Source organism: Cervus elaphus, chromosome 14, assembly GCF_910594005.1.
Source record: "Cervus elaphus chromosome 14, mCerEla1.1, whole genome shotgun sequence".
Lineage (NCBI taxonomy): Eukaryota > Metazoa > Chordata > Mammalia > Artiodactyla > Cervidae > Cervus > Cervus elaphus.
Window position 1 is genome coordinate 57145679 of NC_057828.1, and position 23783 is coordinate 57169461.

The 23783-nt window shown below is 36.6% G+C and overlaps 1 protein-coding gene across 2 annotated transcripts in view; it reads right to left on the reverse strand.

The window, feature by feature from the left end:
* RC3H1 (ring finger and CCCH-type domains 1) overlaps nt 1-23143 on the reverse strand; it is a 73853-nt gene extending 50710 nt beyond the window's left edge. The window contains exon 1 of one of the 2 annotated variants that reach the window (XM_043923054.1): nt 23125-23143. The gene's annotated coding sequence lies outside the window, so the exon portion shown is untranslated. Of the gene's footprint in view, nt 1-19745; nt 19764-23124 lie in introns of those variants that run through there. The other variant, XM_043923053.1, reaches the window with a different exon arrangement.
* Between the last annotated feature and the right edge of the window lie 640 nt (nt 23144-23783).

A 23783-nucleotide genomic window follows, 5' to 3' on the forward strand; every position in this document is an offset into this window, starting at 1 on the left:
GATGAATGGATAAGGAAGTTGTGGTACATATACACAGTGGAATATTACTCAGCCATAAAAAGGAACACATTTGAGTCAGTTCTAATGAGGTGGATGAACCTAGAGCCTATTATACAGAGTGAAGTAAGTCAGAAAGAGAAAGATAAATGTCTTATACTAATGTATATATACGGAATCTAGAAAAATGATTCTGAAGAATTTATTTGCAGGGCAGCAATGCAAAAACAGACACAAAGAATAGATTTATGGACATGAGGAGAGGGTGACACGTATGGAGAGAGTAACATGGAAACTTACATTACCATATGTAAAACAGATAGCCAATGGGAATTTGCTGTATGTCTCAGGAAACTGAAACAGGGGCTCTGTGTCAACCTAGAGGGGTAGGATTGGGAAGGAGATGGAAGGGAGGTTCAAAAGGGAGAGGATATATGTATAACTATCTATGGCTGATTTATGTTGAGGTCTGACAGAAAATAACGAAATTCTGTACAGCAATTATCCTTCAATTAAAAAATAAATAAATTAAAAAGAGTAAACATAAGATAAAATTACTAAATACCAACATCTAGATTCTTTAAATTTCCTCAGAGCAAGGCTGTGTCAGAAAAAAAAAAAAATCTATTAATTAATGCACATGTGCTCAAAGCCTGCAGGTAAAATCATTACGTGTTAGGGTTCAGACTAACTCCAGCTCGATAGGAGCAATTCTACTGGAACCTTCCTAATCAGAAACAGCATAAATGATGAATCCTCTTATTTCTAAAAAAAAATACAAGAGTCACTGTGCTGCTCAATGATGAGAGCAATGGTTAACTTTCCCATCAGTTTAAATAAGACCTACTCTCCTCTGTTGACGGCAACAATTGGTGATCTTACTGTTGATAACTGATAATAGGTAATTTAGAATACAAATTAAACAGCACTCAGTCTGACCTTGAAAAAAGCCCAAACTTATGCTCGCCTGTCCTTCACTATCTCCCGGAATTTGCTCAGATTCATGTCCATTGAGGGCATGATGCTATCTAACCATCTCATCCCTATCCTTCTATGTTAATAAAATTAATCTTCAATATTATCATTATACTTTTCCCAGAGTTTTTTTCTTTTAAAAATAAATAAAATCTTATCAGAGTAAGAAAATTATTTCAGTGAATAGTAAACAATAAAACCACTGACTCATTCCACCAGCTAAGTGACTAATTTGCAGACGTCAAACTCCAAGTCATGTAAATGCCTTGTAGTAACTCATTTTGAATCCATGCCTCTGCAAGACAACAAACAACTACATGTTGTGAGCCTTTATGGTTTAAAGATGATTAAAGCAATTCTCAAGGAGCTAATACAGACAAAATTATGATAACATGATGTGTAACAGACCTTGGCTTTCAAAAAGTAAACCATGTGTCGTGTCTTATGCCAGGTGTTTTCAGGTGCATCTCTCATTTAAATGTCTACCACAAATCTAAACCACAATATAAACCACCACCAGTAACCAGCATTTCTTAAGCAACAACTAGGTGCCAATACTTTCAGTGCTCTATATACTGTATCTAATTAATTAAATGTTCACAGCAACACTGTGATATAGTTATTTCCATTTTAAAGATAAAGAAACCAAAATACTAGTAAGTGGCTGGACTATGATTCAAACTCAGGCCAGCTTAGCCCATAAGCTGGTACTTTAAAATTCTCTAATTTCTGCCACTTAACAGGTGCAATTAAGTCATTATGGCAAGGGAGCTTTTAGGGATGATGGAAACGTTCTAAAATTATTGTGCTGATGGTTACACAATTCTACAAATTTACTAAAAATTGTTGAATTGTACACTTAAGTAAATTTTACAGCATGTAAATTATACTTCAATAAAGCTGTTTAAATAGCCATTAAAGGCTTTTTATAAAGTCATAGTTTTAAATTTTAATGTAGTAATTAAAAAATATAAAGATACCTTTCAGACTGTTCTATAAGCACAGCAATAATACTAGTAGTTAATATTTCAGTCACTAAGTCATGTCCGACTCTTGTGATGCCATGGACTGTAGCCTGCCAGGTTCCTCTGTCCATGGGATTTTCCAGGCAAGAATACTGGAGTGGGTTGCCATTTCCTTCTCCAGGGGATCTTCCTGACCTGGGAACTGAACCCAGGTCTCCTGCATTGCAGGCAGATTCTTTACTGACTGAGCTACAAGGAAATAGCTAACTTAAAGAAATAGCTAAATTATACTGCTTTGAAGATTTCATTAAATATATTACAAACTGACATTTAAAATTTTTTTTTAAAGTTATTACCATCTCTTCTATTAAGGTTCATTTTATGTGTGTCTGAGTTAGAGAGAGAAATAAGAAAATTAAAATTCCTCAAGTATCTATTCTAGCCTGGTCACTCTTCAGAAGCATTATAATACCCATTTTATAGGTAACTCTTAATCTTCAGCAGCATTAAGTAACTTGCCCAAAGCTAATAAATTGTTGAGCTGAGACTAACGCAGTTCTTATGTGAATTCACAGTGTAAGTTACCTAGAGCAAGATATTACATCAAACAAACAAAACCTTATTGTCTGTAAGAAGAAAATCCTGGATCTCCTTCCACTCCGCCCTACCCTATGAAATGAGTTTAATTATTATTTTTGGCCTTAATTTGCCATTTGCCTGGGACATTTCCATAGCAACCAATAAACAGGGCAACATCAGAGAAGAGAAAATTTTTAACTATCTTGAAAAGTGATGCTAAGAGCAGAAAATAAAAACAAAAAGAAGAAAAATAAATGAAGGTTTAGTATAATACCACTGAGTGTTATAATTCTCAGCAGAATATTAATTAATTCACATATAAAACAGTGTGAGATTTCTGAAGGCTTAAGGTTTCTCCAGCACTAACAACCTGTGAAGACCCAATTTTGACTGTAAAAATACTTCTTCCCAAAATAAACAAACTGAATTGTAACTTTATATTGTACACAACATCCTAGATATAAATAACTTAATATGCTAATGTTAGTGCAAATATAGACAAATTCTTAGGAACGGTATAAAGAGAAGGTCTTCTGACTTAAGAGGACGAACAGGCCTGGAAAATAGAACTTGATAAAAAGGGTTGAGAAAGCTGCAAAGGGCTAATTTAGGTGGCTTATTTTCCCAGTGTTCAGAGGGACAAAAACAAACACTTCTACTTCCAATGTAAAGCCAAATTTAGATGAAGAAATAGTAAGGAAGGGTAAAGCCATTCACAGAGAAGTTGCCTGATCAAGCTGAAACACTACAAGTGAAGGACAGCTACTAACTTTGGGTATATACTTTGAAGCTTCAGGTTTCTATTCTATACAGCAAAGTTCTACACTGAGTGTAAAATGTGCTCCACAAGAGGTCATTAGAGTTATTACAGAGGTGGTGAAATAAAAAGGCCAAAGTCAAAAGCATCATCTTAAAAGAGAGCTGTGAAGTAGTAGGCAGGGAAACTTATCTGTCATAGCAAAATATCAAAGAGTTATTTTTTTTAGTTTGCATTAATATTCTGCTGAAGATTACATACGTCCTCACCATTTAATGGTGGCCCAAACATCAAAGAATAATGAGAATAACCAAAGTCAGATATATTTTGGAATATGTCAATGCATTTTGGTTGATCTGTTATCTTGTTAACTGCTTTCAAATTAATTGTAGATGTCTGAAACTTGTTTTCTTTGTGAAAATTGATGTCTTCTTAATAATAACACTTCCTAAAAAACAGTAACTAAACCAACACCAAGAACAATGCACAGAAACTGTTTTGAGCCCTTTCTGTATGTTAATTCATTATACTTGAAAAATTAAATATCCTTTAAAAAAAGGAAAATAAGCTTAAAGAAAGAAAAAAACCTGAAGTCTCCTTAATTAAGACTCTTTTTATGCCATAAAGATAACTCACTTATCTTTTGAAATCTGTCCTCCTGCTAAAATAATGGCTCCTTTTTATAAAGGAAGTTTACTCCTGCTGTCCCCAGAAGTTATTTTGAGACACAATGACAAATCTGATTGGCAAGTCCTCAATAATCTTGAATGTAAGGGAAAATGTTCACTATAAAAAAAAATTAACTTGTGTCTAATAAATTTATATTCCAGATTGTTAAATATTAATTTATAAAACTCCTGAGGAATTCAGTAAATTGAGACATTTTAAGGCATAACACTGTTTCTTCAATGTATCCTAATTTATTAGTTCTTTCCTTGCTTATATGGAAGCATTTAAGCTTAAATCTTTGTGAAAAACACTAAAAAACAAAACAAAACAAAACAAATTTACTTCTATCTCCACAGTGTTATAAGTAAAAAAAAAAAAAAAGTAACTCAATCCCTGTGCCTGTCTTCTGGTCTCTGTTCTCTTCTCCCTCACCTTTGAGTTTTCAAACTATCACTTTATCCCAACCACTATTAGTGTATCAACAATCTTCTTATGAAATTCAACAGTCACATCTCAATCCTTATCTTCTTTCTTTCTATACAGTGTTTAGTAATGTTAACCAATTTGGGCTTCTATAATGGCATACTTTCTAGGTATTCCACTCATTAGCAGGCCACTCCTTACATGTCCCTTTTGAGGGCTTCTCCTTCTCTGCCCATCCTTGGAATATATTCCGTTCTTCAGAATTCCTTCCTTAGTTTTCCTCTCTACAAAATTTCCCCAAGTGATTTCATCTGCTTTCAGGTTTTGACTACCAACTGGATGCTTATGACTTCCAAAATTTCAGGCCACTGTCCTGAGTGCCAGCATCATATAACCAGTTGACTACTAGTCATCCATGTCCAACTGGGGTCTCAAACAATCTCAACCATACCAAATCTTTTGTTCCCTATGTTAATGACAAAGTGACATACCTGTTGAGAGAAGCATGAGAAATCACCCTTCACTACTCACTTTTCCTCAAACCTGCTCTCCCCTCAACTAACAAGCGTCATGTTCCATTCATTTTATTTCCTCAGTGTTTTTTGAAAATTTTCCATCCATTCTTAAATCCTTACTTTAGGCTGCCAATATCTCTTACCGGGATTGCTGTGACAATTTCTTAGGTCCATGTTAAAAGTATCCTCAACAGAGCAGGTTCTTTAAAATCAGAGAATGTCTTGGGCTTCCCCTCGTCCCCTTTCTTGCTATCTTCTCTATAGTTTTAATACAGAAGAAGCCAGCTAATATACAGTAGCAAACATATAAAGCTGGAATATTTATGCTTTCACCAACAGAAAGTCAACTGAATTAATAGAAAGCTGCTAGAGAAGAAACCTAGGGCTTTACTATCCAAAGTATCATGTACAGATAAACAAGGATAGATAAGACTTGAATAACACTATAAATCAACTAGACTTAAAAGACATCCATAGAATGCTCAACACAACAGAACTCTTTAAGTGTTTATGCTTACGAGACATTCTCCAAGATAGACCATAAGCTAGATGATAAAACAAGTCTCAGTAAGCTTAAAAGGATTGAAATCATAAACATTATAGTCTCTGCATATAATGGAATGAAATTACCGACAGAAAAAAACTTAAACTCACAAATATAGGATAATTAAACAACATACTGCTAAATAACCAATAAGTCAAAGAAGAAATCAAAAGGGAAATTAGAAAATATTTTGCAATGAATGAAAATGAAGACGCACCATATCAAAATTCATGGGCTTCATCCAAAGCAAGGCTTAGATGGATATTAATAGCTTTAAGTGTCCATATTAAAAAGGAAGAAAGTCTCAAATCAATAATCTTACTTTCCCACCTTAAGACATTGGGGAAAAAAGATATCTAACACCAGTAACATGATGACAAATTCTCTGTGGCCAAAATACAAGTTTTGAATTTAATACTGTCAAGTAATGCCAATTTTAGATGATTTCTTCCCTAAATACTACAAAAGAGAAACTTATAAACAAAAGACATTAAAAACGTAAAAACCCAAGTATTCTAATATCCCAAACAGTTTAATATTAGTTAGTTTATGAGGTGTAAATGCAATTTTAAAAAATCTTGACAGTTCCTTTTTACAATGAATATACACATTTCAACTTGGAAGAGTACACACATTTCAACTTGGAAGAGGGAGGTAGAGAGATACTTCAAGGCTGATGTACCCAAATATAAAATCTAGGTTTTTGTTTGATTATTTTAAGAAGACAACTTATAAGCAATCGAGTCTTAACATCAAAGCTAGCAAATAATAGAGGAAAAAATTCTCAACTGTATCTTTCAGAGGGCCTCTGGGACACCACTTATTAGTAGCAAGTTATGCTGGCATTCCTATCTTTGAAGGAGATTATCACAGGTTCAGGTAATAAGTGAGCAATATGACAAACCCAGACAGCATACTAAAAAGCAAAGACAGCTCTTTGCCGACAAGATCTATAAACTCAAAGTTACAGCTTTTCCAGTAGTCATGTATAGATGTGAGAGTTGGACCCTAAAGAAGACTGATAGCCGAAGAAGTGATGCTTTTGAACTATGGTGCTAGTCTCTTAAGAGTCTCATGGACTGGAGATCAAACCAGTCAATCCTAAAGAAAATCAACCTTGAATAGTCATTGGAAGGACTGATGCTGAAGCTGATGCTCCAATACTTTGGCCATGTGAGCTGATTCACTCTGATACTGGGAAAGAATGGGGGCAAAAGAAGAGGGCGGCGGAGGATAAGATAGCATCATCAACTCAATGGACATGAATTAGAGCAAATTTCAGGAGATAGTGAAGGGTGGGGAAATCTGGCATAATGCAGTCCATGGGGCTGCAAAGAGTTGGACATGATTTAGCAACTGAACAACAACATAAGCAAATGGAAATTTAAAGGAATGACAAGTTATAAAATGATAATAGAATTTATGATGGGTCAAAATATTCTAAAAACTTAAAGTGCCTTATTTTTTAATCCTCATTAATAACCTTGCAAAATATTATTACAACTTTGAGAAAATCAGGGCTCAGATTAAGCAATGTTCTTTACATCTCACAGCCGCCAAGGGTTGAGATTCCAACCTGGTTTATTTAACTTTACTCTTAAAAAACTTTTCCCTTAGGTTTTTTAATCATTTACTGTGACAGTCTGCAAAGATGGCCACAGTTCCTCCCATCCCTTTAGCTATACCCCTTTGTAATTTGACTTTGCTGTTCTTTCTATCAAGAAAGAGAATCTTTCCCCCCACTTTGAATCTGGGTGACCTTGGCTTACTTTGAAAACTGTAGTTGAATATAGCATTAGTGATGTTTGTAGAGCTCCAGACAGAACATAAGCCTCAAGAAACCTTGCAACTTTCCACTCTTGCTGTCTTGGAACATGGTGCCACTATGTGAGGGGACTTGAGCTAGACCTGAGATGAGACCAACAGAACAGAGAAAAATTGTTCAGACCCCTAGAACAATCAGCCCCGGTTTTAGCTGCCAGATGACTGAAGCTGCATACCTAACCTCAGAGACCAACAGCAGAACCACCTGCAGCTAACTAGCTCCAAGCACTAACTCACAATTATAAGCAAATAGTTGCTGTTTTAAGCCACTCTAAATTTTGGAGTGGTTTGTTACTCAGCAATAGATTATCTGATTGTTTATACAGTCAAGATACAATTTTACATTTATAAATTTCACTACAGCCTTTTGAGAAAAGAGTAATACTGAATATAATATTCATACTAGAATCTAAAAGTTTCCCTCAGCTGAATTACAAACTTTTAATAAAGTGAATCTCTTCTTTTTATAAGGCCTAACAATTACCAATATATTTAAGTATCTTCACAAACACCACATGCCTAAATTTAGCTTCTTATTCTTGCAGCATAAATTATCAGTAACTGAGGGGAAGAGCACTCAAGTGTACCAAAATGGTGATATTTTCAAAGCACAGCATGAACAACAAACCCTTAGACTTAACAATATGTACTACTTAGGCTTAATTTAAATCTATCTGAACCTTTGTGTTCTATTCCAACCTAATATATTTAAATTGTCATCTATGTAACAGTCCTCCATGTTGATGTGCCAGAGCAGCATTATCAACTCTTATTGAAAGTGATTCAAATACTCCCAAGTTAGGTGTTATTAGTCTTCACTGGTACAATCTAAAGGCCTAACCTTCCTTACCAGCATCACCTTGGTCATCTTCAGCAAGTTATACTTGCCTTCACCCACCTATAACTACCTTCACGTACTCCCTCAATCTTTCCCCCCTCTATCCCAAAACTGTGTGTGGCAGGGGTGGGATCTGGGTGCTAAGCACTTACAAACCATCTCATTTAATCCTCCAACAACCTTCTGATCAGGTTATAGCAACTTCTATTATTTCTTTGGAAGAGAACCACAAAGCATATTTTATTAGAATATTTCACTGAGAAATAATAAGGGGACTAAAACACAAAGTGAATTTTAATTTTATAAATATTTTAAGATAATTAATATATTGAAATATATATACATAAAAGGTATACAGACAGAGTGTTCAGCTCAGTGAATTATCAAAGTGAGCGTACCTATATATCCCGCCCTTCCCAGAAAGCCCCCTCACTATCCTTCTCAATCATTATCTCTTTATTCTTGTCAGAGGCCACTGCTATCCTAACTTCTAATACTGTACACTAATTTTAACTATTTTAAAATTCTATGTAATGAAGTCATCAGCATGTGTTTTCTATTTTGGCTTCTTTCATTCAACATATTTGTTAAGATTGTTCTTCCTACATTTACATTATTAAACTATTACAAAACATTCCAGTTAAACTACAATTAGAAAGCAAACCTTCACGAACTCATTTTTGGAGTACTGATGATATTTGGATTTTGAATGAAGCAAACTTCTGGTGCTGAACTAGACGGAAAATACCAGGTATCAAACAACAAAACTGGAGAACAAAGAATTCCCTCTTTACTCAAGAAAACAAAGCAGCACATGTGTCAGACTAGTAGCCCTAGGCCTTTACTTTTACTTATTTCTTCATTTTTTATTTTTTTTATTTATTTTTTTTTTATATTATTTCTTCATTTTTTTTCCTGAGGGAGCTTGTGTCCTAGACTTCCTGTGGAACTTCATAGCTACCATAGGGCTCTGACTGAGTCCAGAACTGGGCAGCAAAGAAAAAACAAGCAGATGTATTCAGAATAGGTAAGCTTCAAATGCAACGTGCTTCTTTGCAATGGGTGGGTGATACTTAGTGTACACTCTGACCTAGGGAATCTTTGTGTTAAAGATATAACCTATTTAATAACAGCAAAATAACAATAACATTAGTATTATTAAAATGTCCCCATAATCTACTGGCCAAGGGCTAAGGACATTTTTATCACTGTTTATTTTAGCGAAATATGCCTGAAAGAATTCATACTATTTCCAGAACACAAAGTCACAAGGATATTCAACTGCACATATTTGAAAAAGAATGTTTAAAAAAAAAAAAGTATAGATTCATTTTCCACTTTAGAACTATTTCTAGACTGTTAATCTCAGGCGAATTTTATTTTGAAGAGTTTAAAAGAATGAACCAATTGCTACATGGAGTCCAAACCCAGAAGCCTATAGCTACAATGTATCTTATTTACATATATCAAGTGGTTTGAAAAAGGCATATAAATTGTAAAAAGATATTTTGCTGTTCCCAAGCAGTAGCTACTGTTAGAGAACCTACTGATTTGTTACTACTGTATCAGAATTAAACACAAAACATTTCCTCCAAAATAGGTAACAATGATCTCCGAGGGAATAAATACAGGCTTAGGTCTGTGCAGTGTGTGCAACAGACAACAGAGGATAAAAGGATGGGATACGCCATACCACTGTGGGTTATACAATAAACAAATCTAATTTTATACTCTATTCTTTCATAAAATAGGGGCCTCCTTTCTTATCTTAAATTGCGAACAATTTGTTCCTCTCCCAATCCTGAACTTTCTCCCTATTTCCCTACACATATTACTATGTGAATTCCCTTAGGGAGGGCCGTAGTTGATTACCTTATTTACAATGGACCCCTCAACCCTAATCATACTACAACCACAACGATAGATGCTTCCCATCTCATTCCTGATTAATTTTTCTCCAGAATACTTCTCACCATTCAATATGCTGTTTCTCTTATTTTGCTACAGTGTGGAACTGTCACTAGTAAAATTTAAGTTCCATGAAGACTGGGATTTCTGTTCGTTTCTATCTCTCATCGTTTTTGAGTATATTTTATGTGCCAGGCACTATTCTAAATTTTACATGCATTATCTCACTTAGTCCTCACAATGACCCTATTAGATATGAGATATCATTATATCTTATTACAGTTGAAGAAACTGAGCACAAATGTTAGGTAATATGCACAAGGTCACATGGTAATTAACTTGTCCCTATTTTTTTAAACTGGTAATTCCTTCTGTAGCCTTTGTTTCTTTAGTTACCTCACTACACAACTTGACACTCAATGTACACACCTAGTAATCTGGTAAGCATCCTAGATTCCATCCACTTCTACCTTCATTAAAAATTTTATATTACTGCCACATCTGTATCTTCCTTTCTATCTCTCCTTCCATGATTGAAGGCTGTATTCATTCATTCATTCAAAAATTATTTATTGAGCACTGACCATGTGCCACACAGTGTCTTAGGATCTGAATATGTAGTTCCTGAGTGAAACAAAGTCCCTGCTCTCATACAGGATATATATAGTCTCTCTCACCTGGACCACACAGTAACCTTCTAAATGATCTGTCTCCAGCTTTGTCTTCCTTCACCCTCCTCACAGCAGCTGGTCATTCACTTATGGTTTTCTTCTATGACCAAAAAAGAAAGCAATAAAAAAAAGGACATAACTTGAAAGATCCTCTTTCACAAGAGGATATCAAAATGGCCAATAAGTGTATAAGATGCTTATTTTTTTTTTTTTTTAAAGATGCTTATTAAAGAGTCATCACGAGGGGAGTTTAAAGTAAAGTGGCAATGAGAAACTATACCTAGCAGAATGGCTAAAAAAAAAAAAAAAATCTGACAGTACCACGTATTACAGACTATATGAGCATGCAAAATTCTCATACAATGCTGCCAGCAGTGTGAACGGGTACATTTGGAAAACTGGCAGTATCCTCTTAGACTAAACAAAAGCCTACTAATGACTCCCAAATTTCACTGCCAGAGGAATGACTACATATGGCTACCAAAAAACATATGCAATAATGTTCATAACAGCTTTACTCAAAAAATGCCAAAAACAGACTGTAAACAATCCAAATGTTCATAAACAGTAGAGTGGATAAACTGTGACAATTTCATACAATGGAATACTATACAGCAAAAATAAAAATAGAACTGATCTACTGTTATATTTAACATGGCCAATTTTCAGAGATACTATAATCAACAAAGCCAGATACAAAATAGCACCTTCTGCAGGATTCAGTTTATAGAAGGAGCAAAAAGAATATATGATGTACGACTTTGAAGCAAAACAGACTATGGTGCTAGAAGTGAGAATTTACTCTTGGGAAAGCTGGGAAACACTGGGGAGGGGAAAGAGTAGAAAGAATTCTTGGGTGCCAGAAACACTGAACATCTTGATCTGGATGGTGGTCACACAAGTGCATATACGTAAAAGGTCATCAAGATGTACACCTGTGGTTTTTGCCCTTTACTGGGTGTGTTTTGTACCTCAAACATAAAAACATAAACAAAAAAACACAGCTCTTCGATGATGCCTTAGCAGAACCGATCCCAACTGCTTGAACACGTCATACAAGATCCCTGGGATGTGGTCCCTACCTACCTCTCCCTCTCCAGCTTTATTTTTCATCACCATCTGCCTCAGGTTTTATATTTTAGCAACAAAAGTATGAACATTTCCCCAAACACAACATATGCTTTTTCACCCTAGGTCTTGTCTGGCTCAAATAAGTCAGGGATGTTAAACCCCTATTCACCCTTTAAGTCTCATTCAATTCAGGAAACTCAAGAAATCTCTTTCAAGTCCAGGGTATATTAGGTTGCCCTTCTGATGGCTCCAATACATTCTAAACTTTATCTATAGGAGAAAATCCACATTGTTGTATACTGCAGTAGGCCATTTCATTGTTGTTTAGTTGCTCAGTTGGTCTCTTTGTGATCCCATGGACTATAGGCCACCAGACTCCTGCCCATGGAACTTTCCAAGCAAGAATGCTGGAATGGGTCACCATTTCCTCCACCAGGGGATCTTCCCAACCCAGGGATTAAACCCACATCTCCACGTCTTCTGAATGACAGGCAGATTCTTTATCACTGAGCCACTGGGGAAGCTGCTGTATGGCACATATTTGCTCAATAATTTTTAAATGATGAAAAATACCACTACCTGATTGTGGCATGTTTCATATTTCTAAAGATAGTGCTGGACAAGTCACATGAAAGGTAAGAGTGCAGAATATATCACATTGGTTCTATTTTTTTTAATGCTGGTACTTAATATTTAGAAGAAAGTATGCCTCCAAAACTAACCACAGTCTTAAAAATATCTATAAATGAGGTAAAGCTAAAACTGAAGTAACAGATTAAAAAGTTAAGGATAAAGAAGCTAATCTGAAAAGGCGATATATTGTGTGACCCCAGCTATACAATGTTAGGTTCCACATAAACATACGAAAAGAGTCATGTGCGACTCTTTGCGACCCCGTGACTATAGCCTACCAGGCTCCTCCGTCCATGGGATTCTCCAGGCAAGAATACTGGAGTGGGTTGCCATTTCCTTCTCCAGGGGATCTTCCCAACCCAGGGATCAAACCTGCGTCTCCTGCATTGCCGGCACACGCTTTAACCTCTGAGCCACCAGGAAAGCCCATGTGAAAAGATAGGTCACATCATATGTTATCAGGGAATGCAAATTAAAACAATAAAACACCACTACACACTATTAGAATGGCCAAAATCTGGAACACAGACAACTCAAATGTTGACAGAGATGTGGGGCCAACAGGAACTCTAATTCATCGTGGATAGGAAGGCAAAATGGGCCAATTAACTTGGAAGACAATTTGGCAGTTTCTTACCATACAATCCAGCAATCACTCTCCTTGATATTTACCCAAAGGAGCTGAAAATTTGTATCCACGCTAAAACCTGCATGTGGATATTTACAGCAGCTTTATTCATAATTGCAAAACTTGGAAGCAACCAACGAAGACATCCACCAGTGAATGGATAAATAACTGTGGTACTGTCAGACAATGGAATATTATTCAGTTCTAAAAAAAATAAATAAATAAATGAACTACCAAGCCATGAAGAAACTTAAATGCATATTACTAAATGAAAGAATGCATATTTTACAAATCCATAGAATGTACAACAAGAATGAACCCTAACCCTAATATAGTCAAAGTTAATAACTGAATTTGAAATCTCTCAAAAATGGAGATTCAATTGATAGGACTTTGCTCCCTGTCCCTTCCTTCTCCTCTGCCACTTATCATTTTGTCATTATACAGCTGTGATGATGCTTAGTTTTATTTTAATACTCTGAATACAGTGAATTAACTAATAATGCATGTCAATCATTAGGGGAATAGGTGCTATTGCTTCAATATTTAAAGGTGTTTTCCTAATATTATGTTCTAAGCTTTGTGATATTCTAAGTTACTCTTAAATGCTTTTAAAGAGATTTAAATATTACATCTTCTATCCTAAGGATTTTCTTATTCAAAAAACCCTCTCTCTCTCCTCCTCTCCTTTCTAAAGCAGAAGAAAGAGAATAAATTGAAAGGAACTTTTGTGCCCTTACGAGTAGATTTTATCAACTGCAGACTTACATAATAAAATGACATTTCTGAAAAACTTGACTCAGGTAACGCATAACTCAACTTTTCTAAATATATGAAGAGCCTTCACATTTAAAAAAAGTTTTTAATAAATTTAAAGAGAGGCTAGATTCAAGTAAAGAGTGACAGTTTTAATCAAAACTATAATTAATGTAAAAACTGACATACAAAACATGGGTTTTAAGAGCAGTAATTACAGGGAAAGCATTTCAAAATGAAGGTTAAAATTCAGGCTTTTTTTTAATACACTACTTAAACATGCAAGACTACTACTCTTTAACAGAATGTCTCCACAAAAATGAACTTTTGAGCAAGCATAACCAGTGTACAGTGAAGGTCAGATCAAGACCATAAACAGTATGGCTATTTTCAGCAAAAGCAGAGGTACAGCTCACCCCAAAAGAAAAGCAAAAGAGACTGACACAAGGCTCTCCATTTTTCAAGCTCTGGAAACTTGAACATGATAATCTGAAGAATGTTTAAGAAGATACAGGTTCATGTGGTAACCAAATTGGATGTTACAAAGTATTTGAATAGAATATAAACTACACCAGGGAGCCAACAGAGAATTTTGGATGGCAACAATGTTCAGTTAAAATTCTATTCACTCTTACCAGCCAATTCATATTAGTACAGAAAATTAAGTTTTATTAGGCAAAGTGGGTCACACACAGAGCAAAAAAATTTTCCCATCATAACTGAATTATCAAGAAGAATCAGTGAAATAAGATAAACTTCATTTTCAAGTTCTTGTTTTTAAAAGAATTAGTATATCACTATTTATTAAATCTATAGCTATAACCTCTATAGTTTTGATATAAATCACGCAGTCCCCAATAAACTCTTCAAACATGACTGTAACTTTAAAATTATTGTAAAAGCAACCCCAACTAGTGGAAATCCCCAGAGAGAACTAGAAAAAGGAGTTCTAGATTCTGATCTAACCTCTGCCAGTTATTAGCTCTGAGACATGTTTACCTTTGATAAATATTCAAAAGGCGTAGAGAAAAAATAAAGAAAAAGATGATCTAGGTTTTAGGGACAAGAAGAGTGGAATAAAAGATGATGCCCTGATAGGAAACCACATTATAATGGACAGCATCTGGAAAGACTGATTCTTTGGGGGAGTAAAGAATTTTAAATTACGTTAAGTTTACGACTGCTGGCAGCATAAGCCAAAGCACTGAAAATGTAGGCTTACTGACAAATTGAGGCTGTGCCAAAAGGTAAATTCTCTGTGAGAGTGAATGTAAATGGAGAATCAGACTTTGGTTGGTATCAGCATTCTTCAATAGAACTTCTTGAGATGATAGAAATGTGCTATATCTGCATTTTCCAATATAGTAGCCACTAGCCACATGTAGCTACATATAGCGATGGACAGGGAAGCCTGGCATACTGCAGTCCACAGGGTCGCAAAGAGTCAGACACGACTGAGCGACTGAACTGAACTGAGCCACATGTAGCTACTGAACCCTTGAAATGTGGTTGGTGCAACTGAGGAACTAAATTTTAAATTCTGATTTTAATTCATTAAAATTTAAATTTATCCATACAACAGAGCATTATTTAGCAATAAAAAGAAATGAGCTATCAAGTCATGGAGAGACAGGGAAGAATCTTAAACATACGTTGCTAAGTGAAAGACAATCTCACCCATAGAACTGTACAATAAAAATCGTGAACTGTAAACTAAACTATGGACTTTAGTTAATAATTTGTCAATACTGGTTTATCAATTATAACAAATGCACCAAACTAACGTAAGATGTTAACAGAAGTAACTGTGGGGAAAGGCATACATGGAAACATTACTTATAGTGAAACTTCTATAAACCTAAAACTGCTCTATAAGAAAGTCCATTAAATTTTTAAATTTAAATAATCACATGTAGCTAGTGGCTGGTATTAAACAGCACAGGTTCATATTAATGAAAGACTGATGTGGGAAAAGAATGAGAATGGTATTTCATTTTTTACCAAGTCCACCAGTACACAAAGTTTATTTTTATGTTGAGTACTAACATTTGACAGCAGAAAATGTTCAAATAGTCTAGATGAATATCTTTCTAAAGTGATTTTTATTAAACAAAATTTAAGTAAGAAAGTAACATTTATTGAATGCATACTATACTAAAGATATAGGTTAACTCACTTAAATTTAGAAACAATCCTTTCAGATATTACCATTTCTGTTTTTAGAGACAAAGAATTATACAGTTAATGATAAAAGATGGGAACTAAGATACATCTAACTCCAAAGTCTGTTTTAATATACTCTGTATATAGTTTTATGATTCCCCAAATCACACACATAAGTGAATTTTCCCAAAATGAATCTATCATGAAGATCAACAGGTTATACAGCAAAATCCAATAATTAATTAATTAATTGATATACTCAGGAGTCTAAAGTGCCTTTGTATTTCACTGTCCCAAGCTAATATGATAATGCAGGACTGGATGAATACAAGCTGGAATCGATATTGCTGGGAGAAATATCAACAACCTAAGATATGCAGATGATACCAGTCTAATGGCAGAAAGTGAAGAGGAACTAAAGAGCCTCTTGATGAGAGTGAAAGAGGAGAGTGAAAAAGCTGGCTTAAAACTCAACATTAAAAAACAAAGATCATGGCACCCAGTCCCATCACTTCATGTCAAATAGAAGGGGGAAAAGTGGAAACCGTGGGCTCCAAAATCACTGCAGACGGTGACTGTAGCCACGAAATTAAGAGACGTTTGCTCCTTGGAAGGCAAGTTATGACCAACCTAGACAGCATATTAAAAAGCAGAGACATCACTTTGCTGATAAAGAAAGGTCCGTACAGTCAAAGCTATGGTTCTTCCAGTGGCAATGTATGGATGTGAGAGTTGGACCATAAAGAAGCTTGAGCACCAAAGAAGTGATGCCTTCAAATCAAGGTGCTGGAGAAGATTCTTGAGTGTCTTTTGGACTGCAGGAGATCAAACCAGTCAATCCTAAAGGAAATCAACTCTGAATATTCATTGGAAGAACTGATGCTGAAGCTCCAATGGAACAACCAACTCATTGGAAAAGACCTTGATGCTGGGAAAGACTGAAGGCAAAAGGAGAAGAGGATGGCAGAGGATGAGATGGTTAGATAGCATCACTAATGCAATGGACATGAGTTTGAGCAAACTCCAGGAGACAGTGAAGGACAGGGAAGCCTGGCATGCTGCATTCCATGGGATTGTAAACAGTCAGACACGATTTAGAGACTGACAACAAAGGTGATTTTTTATCTTACTACTCTTCCTAGTAAGAGTAGTCCATCTCTCAGGGACTACTGTCCATCTTACCTAGAGTGCCTCTACCCCCACGTCTAATTTGCATTTTTAATCTGCTGTGAAATTATAAAGCAGACAATCAAACTTCTTAGAATTACACACAGTGCAAAAGAGGTTCTAAGCCAGTTGCCTTCATATAGATGATTTAGTTCATTAATATTTAATAAAAGTTTTTTGTCTATTTCTTATTCTAAATTGGGATCTGACCAGATGATACACTATTTTATAATAAAGTTAAGAATATAATGACCCTGTTTCATTCACAAATCTTACACTAAACCGTATTTTCAAGCATAATCTTTAAACATAACCTCATTTAAAGATGTTCTTTTATGATTAAATGTTAATTTAGCACACTAGCTTTCTAATAAATGTTACTATCAAACATAAATGAGGTATATGTAAACATAAATATTTACAGACAAAGTTGACATTTAAAAAAGTCACTAGTGAAAAAAAAGAAGGGGACTTTGCTGGTGGTCCAGTGACTAAGACTCCACGCTCCCAATGCAGGGGGCCTGAGTTTGATCCCTGGTCAGGGAACTAGACCCCACACCTGCAACTTAGACCAGGTGCAGCCAAATAAATAAATACTTTTTTAAAAAAAGAGAGAGAAGAAAAGAAAGCAGAAATTTTACTGCATTGAATTCTAAATGTATCTATATAATTCTTTTTTGTAACTTTTAAAGTTGCTCTTAAAACTACATTTAATAATTAAATTTCCCCTAAAAGAGAGGAAATTAGCATCAAAATTTAAATTCTTCTTCCCTGCTGAGAGCTTCTGTATTTGTAAAGTATTATAAATCTTTAACAGATAATATAAAATCTGTATTTCACTTCTCACCATAAACACTAAAATGTAAATTTAATTAGGGGAAGTACCTAATTTTGAATTTTGGAAAAGAATAAAAGAGTATTTTCAAAGCCCAAAATTGAAGCTTCAAATTCAGCAGTAATTCTAAATTTACAGAAGTCCAACTTTATTATACTTTATTCCAGAAAGAAAAAAAAAAGTCTGTTTATTTTCTCCCTCAATCGACCAACAAACATTTACAAACCAATTGCTTCTGTTTAAGTGTCCATGCTTTTGGAGGGAATTAGGTATAGAGCCAAGACCAAGATTTTGAAGATTTAGTCAACAAGCAAATCCTAACTCCAAACAGCCTCGAATGTTAGCTGAATAAAAGTCATAAAGTTAGACTCAAAAAGATAAAAGAGCTTCAAAAAAAAAAAGATAAAAGAGCTTCAATCTAACAAACATTTTCTACTGTAACTTCAAATAAGTTCTTAAGTTTCTTCTATATATTAAGAAAAAACAAAAGGCAAACAAGTTGCAGACAACAGACTAAGTATTCATTGCTCACAATTGTAGAGAACATTAAAATTTAGTTAATTCTCAAAAATAAAATAAAATAAAATTTAGTTAATTATCACAACCCTAATGAATCTGAGAGTACAACTTCTCTGGAGTGATCAAAACAAAAACTTCAAAATGCTGTGACTTCCAACTTTTCTCCCATAAAGAATCCCTGGCAGCATGCCTACTGTACTTAGAGAAGAACACAAAGAATGAGGTGGTTTTTGATTCCTAACAATCATATCACAAAGTCTTCTCTTGCAATTTCAATTATACACAGCACTCGTGTTCAATCTTGGCTCAAAATGATTTTATGTTAAATTCACAGAGACAGAAAGTAGTATGGTGGGCTGCCAGGGACTGAGGGAGGGGAAATGGGGAGTAACTGCTCAATGGGTACAAGAGCTTCCTTTTGGGGTGATAAAATGTTTTAGAATTAGACTGAGGTGGTGGTTGTACAACATTGTGAATGTATTGCCACTGAACTGTTAAATATGGTTAATTTTATATTATGCGATTTAAACCTCCATTAAAAAAAAATTTGTTACAATATATAGGCCATTTTAGAGTTCTTCAAAAACATTGCTACCACATTCAAATGCTATTTAGATCTTGGAGATATTTAGAAAAAAAGCATTACAAGCTAAATTATCACCATATATGTACAGTAATAGGTGTGTATTTGATATCAGCACTAAAATGCCTGACAAACATCAAAATACTGCTGACATACATTTGTAAATAGTCTCAAAAAATATATAAATGAACCTTGCAATATTTAATCCTCTAGGACAGAGCATAATTTTAGTCAGCTCAACTGTGCATGTAAGGTGAAATCAAAATTTTTACTAAAATTTTTTTCTCAAACCTCAAACAATCAGAAATACTGTGAACTGATGAGAAATGTCTAATATTACATAAAGAGTAAGCAAGAATATAAAAAGTAAACAGGCACAAATCTGACCAACACTGGATATAAATAAGTATGCTAAAGCTAACTGTCTTGTGGATGTAGTGCAACATCACTTCAGATTGGGTAAACTTCACACATGAAGATGTATAGACTCAACATTAAGAAACTTTGGATTAAGAAAAATTCCTTCATATAAATGATTGACAAAATTAATATTATGCTATACCCTCAGAGGCTAGTCCAAATACAGTCTAGACTTTAGGATTAAACAAAAGAGACGGTAATCTTAAAGTAGATCCTAATAACAGGCTGATTTTGAAATCTGTGACTGTCTTGATGCAGGTCAATCTGAGAATTTAAACCCACTTGAATCCAACCCCAAAGAATACCTGAACTCCTGAGCATGGACAGGGCCAAAGCTAAACCAGGTCAGCATACCCTGCCAAGGAACATCCTGCTCCGAAATGTCCACCAAACAAGGATCATTTATCAGTTTATTCTTCACTTTACTGGACCAACCACTTCCAAGATATATGCAAGAAAAGACTCATTAGGCCTCACCAAACTCCATTTCAAGCTCTAATATCTGGAGATAAAAAATGCTGCAGAATTCTAAATGGTCAATGGCTTTAAAAAATTATAAATGAAGAACTTCAAATGTAAGCTGACCTGACCTTAACATCATTGAATGTTACTAAAATCATTTAAAAATCTTCCTAAGTATTTATTTCAAAGGCATAATTTAGTTAACAAATTAAAGCCATGAAACAATTACAACATTACCACAAATCTGTTCTATGTAAACAGTATGAGTTTCTATATGTATGGCATTCAGATGTACTAAAACCAAAAACTAGTGTTTTTCCTGTAATTTACATGAGTAAATACTTTCTCAAACTTATAAGTGAATACTGGCAGGGTACAAATAATGATACTAGAAAGGATATTAGCGCAAAAGGCAAGCACAATATTACAAAACATAGTTCATAGTTTTAAAAAAAGAAATCCGTCATACAAGAGATGCAAATTTAACCTTGGGACATATGGCAGGAGTAGCAGTAGTAAAACATCTATTAATAAGTTGTGTCACAAGACTTGGGTTTGAGTAAGCTTTTTCACCTATTAATTAAGTGGTCTTTTTGCCAGTTACAGTAGCTTCTCCTTAGACTCAGACTCTTCCTATATAAAAAGAGAATACCACCAATATTACAGACGAATTAGGAGGAATAAATGCAAATGTTTTATTCATTTTATAAATATGCTTTGAAAAACTGTAATTTTAGATTTTTAATGTATTAAAAAAAGCCTTTCAAATTTCTCCAAATGAATCAAACATATAGTAACTTTTAATATTACCTCAAAAACACAAATCTAATTCTTAAGCTGTGGTCCCAAAACTTCTTAGAGGAAATTCTTAAATTATCACTTGAGAAAATCTGAACTGATATAATCAGAATAAACACTGATATTGAGGGCATGACAATTGAGGGATCACATCTTAAAATAGTTTGACACAAACAAAAGCACAATTCTCCAAGAGCTTTTTCAATATCGAATAGAAACTGGGACCTAGCCTCAATGCTTGTTGGATCAGCATCCAATTTCAAACACAAAACCGTCAACACTTAAAAATCTTTGTTTTCAGGAAGATGATGAGGCAAATTAGTCCTTAACACAGATCTGTTTCCACAACAAAGCACACTGATCACTTAAAATGTACAAAATCATAAGTTACTACAATTGTTCTAATAGGTTTAGAGTCACAGATAAATTTAAGCATCATTCACAGATAAATTTAAGTATCATTATGATATAGAGATTACTTGCACTCTGTATCAACCTAACAAAATTTGCAAAAAAAAAAAAACTGATTAAATTATAACTTTGAACACTTAAAAAATGTCCCTGTCGAAATGTATTCCCAGAAAATTCACATCAGCAGGAGCCATGTGAAAGTTGTTCTTTCCCCACTACCTAAAAAGTCAAAACATCCACATTATTTATACTAGACATAAAATGAAAGTCATTCATATCATCTATTATACTTCAATTCTAAACAACAAAAAAATAGTCCAACCTCCACGTTTATTCAATTGCTAGTCTATTTACCCTGAGTTCTTGTGGAAGAACCAAGGACCAGTGCTTCTCATTAAACTTCATATAACCTGAAAATGCTCTAAATTACAACAGATATGGACAATTCTAATTAGAAGTTCACCCTAAAACTGTGTAAAAGATATTAACTGGCATATTCTCTGCACAGCACAGGTCCTGTGAAGAACGCAAACTAATTGGACCATGACAGTGAATGTTAAATAGTGGAAAGCAGTCTTTCGGACACATTCAAACAATTTTAATATAAATTTCTCCATACGGCCATAGAAACTGAAATTGAAATAACTTGGATAATTTCCTCCTTGAGAAATTAAGTTTAGGAGAAATAGTAGTTAATTGTTGACATTTCAGAAATCACTACACAGGGCAGCTAATAATGCGTCTTGATAAGCCTAAACATCCAACAGAGAACAGTTGTTTCTACTTTTCGAAAATCGTTAAAAAAAAAAAAAAAAAGACCAGTTCTGGCCTGGAGATGAACCTCTTCTATCTCCTGAAGAAATGCTTCATTAGGTCTATTTTATCTAGTTAATGTTGCTTCTTATGAGGCACATTAATAATTTAAAACGGTTCCTTTGAAGAAAAGTTCTATTCAAACATTACAATTTGTCTCCGCGTTGCCAGTAAGCGGCTTTGTTTCCAGTTTCTGGGACTATTCTGGGATGTCAAGAGTTATATTATTTACCGTTCCAAAAGAGCCCTTGTTTCACTCTCACCCTGGAAGCGAACACAATTGATGTTTACGGAGAACCGATGCCTAGAGATGTTTAAAGAGGAACAGCCTTTAGCTCTCTCTCTCTCTCTCCATCCTTTGTCGATAATCACATTTTACCTGGTAGATTTCTTGGCTGTTGTGCACTTAATTTTTTTTAAAAAAACACCTGCAAACCTAACCGCCCTAGCGCCGCCGGGAAGGAAAAAAAGACTACCGGGCTCGCTCTGCAGTAGCTCCAGCAGAGACTTCGTAAAGCCCACTTGGCCAAGGAAGGGGAGCGCTTAAGGGGCAGGGGAGAAGGAGCAGCCTTGAGGTGCTGGGAGGCAGAGGCGGCGCCTGTTTACAGACGCCTGCACCTCCTCCACCCCAGCAGCCTGAGGGTCCAAAAAGCATCCCCCGGACGCTCTCTGCTCCCGCCGAGGTCCTCGGACTAACAGAGGGGCTGGGCAGCCTGGTGGCCCCCTCCCTATGGCCCAAGCCTCCCTCGCCCTCCCCTCGTCCAGGGCGGCGTCTGTACCTCCCCACGGCCTACCCATCCCTGCAGGCCCTCCCGGCGGCACGCGGAGGCCTGAGGCCTAAAGGACGCCGGCCACTGACAAGTCCCTGGACCACCGGCGGGGCCCGAGGCCGGGCGGGCGGACGCTACGGCCGAGGAGCCGAGGGCGGCCGAGGACAGCCCCTGCCCCGCCGCGGCCGCCTATTGTTCCCGACGGAGGCCGGGCCGCGGCCGCCCGGCTCCCCACGCCGCCGCCGCCGCCTGCCGCTCGCTCACCGCGCTGGTCCGAGCAGTAGCTCCTCTCAGCTCCGAGTCCCCGCGGCCGTCGCCACCGCCGGGGCAGCCACCGCCGCCGCCGCTGCCACCGTCGACTCTGACTCTGTCCCAGGCCGCCGGGCCACGGCCGCCGCCGCCACCACCAGCGCCGCCTCCGGCCCCCCACCTGCTGCTGAGGCTGCTCCTGCAGCAGGGGCCATCTTGTTGGTCGGCCTCCTCTTCCTCCTCCTCCTCCTCCGCCCCGTCGCTCGTTGTCCTCGTCCCCTTCCTCTTCCTCGGGCTCCGGCCCGCCCCAGAGACTGGGGCGGAGACGAGGGTGAGGCTCCTCCTTCCGGGGGCGGGGCAGGCGGAGGGGGCGGGGCGGGCGCGGGAGCAAAGCTCTGAGTCACCCGCCACCAACGCCGTGGAGGGAGGGCGGCGTCGCTCCCCGCCTGGACCCGGCGCGCACCCACGCCCTGAGCCGAAGAACTGGTCCTCCAGCGCCTCGGCGTCCCGCGGGCAAGTGGTCAGACGGCGAGGGTGAATTGGAAAATGTCTGACGTTTCCAACCGGTCCCGCGCTCACCTCTAGCCCCTTGGCTTTCTCAACTCGTCCCTCTGCTCTTGTTTCTTTTTCACGTCTCTCCTCCTACACCCCAGAAGAATTTGTTCTTATCTCATTTTATCCTGGTTCTTGATCACACCAGCTTTGCCCTAGTCAGGAGTCTCTGAAGAATTCAGCCTCCCAACAGGGCTGAACAGTCCAAAGGCCTGGACACTCGACTGCCTCAAAACGTCTCTCCAGGCCTATGTGACCAATTAAGAGTTGCCTGAGGGAGGGCAGGAA